Source organism: Carlito syrichta, unplaced genomic scaffold (assembly GCF_000164805.1).
Source record: "Carlito syrichta isolate Samal-C Ts95f unplaced genomic scaffold, Tarsius_syrichta-2.0.1 Scaffold106281, whole genome shotgun sequence".
NCBI lineage: Eukaryota > Metazoa > Chordata > Mammalia > Primates > Tarsiidae > Carlito > Carlito syrichta.
This window is the reverse complement of record NW_007050377.1, coordinates 217774-218834: the sequence shown is the minus strand read 5'-3', so window position 1 is coordinate 218834 and position 1061 is coordinate 217774.

Genomic DNA, 1061 nt, shown 5'->3' with positions numbered 1-1061 from the left:
TCAGGCAATCCACTCACCTCAGCCTCCCAAAGGCGCGGGCTTACAGGCTGAGCCACCGGACCCGGCTCCCTCATTTTTAAAATAAAAAAATTAAGAGAGGAAAAAAAATAAAGTGAGGTGACAGTACAATGAATATGCTCGCTATGTTCATGATCTGGAGTGACAGAAAACTTAATCCTAGACAAAGAGGAGTCTTGCTGGTATAAACAAGTGCACAAGTAGAGGTTTTGGCCCTAGCAAGTAGTCAAATTATTCACTCCCAGGAAAATGCCTGAGATCATATGGAAAAGGGTGGAATAGTGAATAAAAGGGCCTCCAAGACAGCCCCAAATGAAACCCACTGTAAGAGGGTTGGCATGTGGGACCAAGCACATACAATGGAAGAGATAGTATATAGCTTCTGAAAATAGGTTATAAAGATTCTGCACTTCATCCTGGGTACACGTTTTTTTGAAACACTCACTCTTGCGGAAGTCAGCTGCCATGACATGAGCATCCCCATGGAGAGACACACAGGGTGAGGATATGAGGTATCCTGTAATCAGCCAAGTGAGTGACCTTAGAGGCAGATCACCCAACCCTAGTCAAGTTCGCAGAAACTGTCAATACAGCCAAAAGTTTGACTGCAACCTCATGAGAGACCATGAGCCAGAATTAGCCAGCTAAGTCACTCTTGGGCCTTCAAGAACTATGAAGTAATAAAAAACTTATTTAAAGCTACTATATTTTGAGACAATTTGTTACACAGCAAGAAATAACTAACAAATATAATAGTCTCAGTGAGTTGTATTCACAAATTATTGGACACAGAATTTACTTATAATCTTACCTCATGGAATGAATTCAGATGGCCTCCCCTGTCCAGTCGCATGCAATTTCCTTATCAAATACAGTCCTTAAGAAAAAAGATATAATAAAAAGAAGTCAGCTTTATATAACTTAATGTCAATTATGCCCTTACTTTCTTTTTCAAGAGATCAGGTGAAAGAATACTACCACCACTTTCTCCTTTTTTTTTTTTTTTGAGTTGGAGTCTCACTCTGTCACCCAGACTGGAGTGC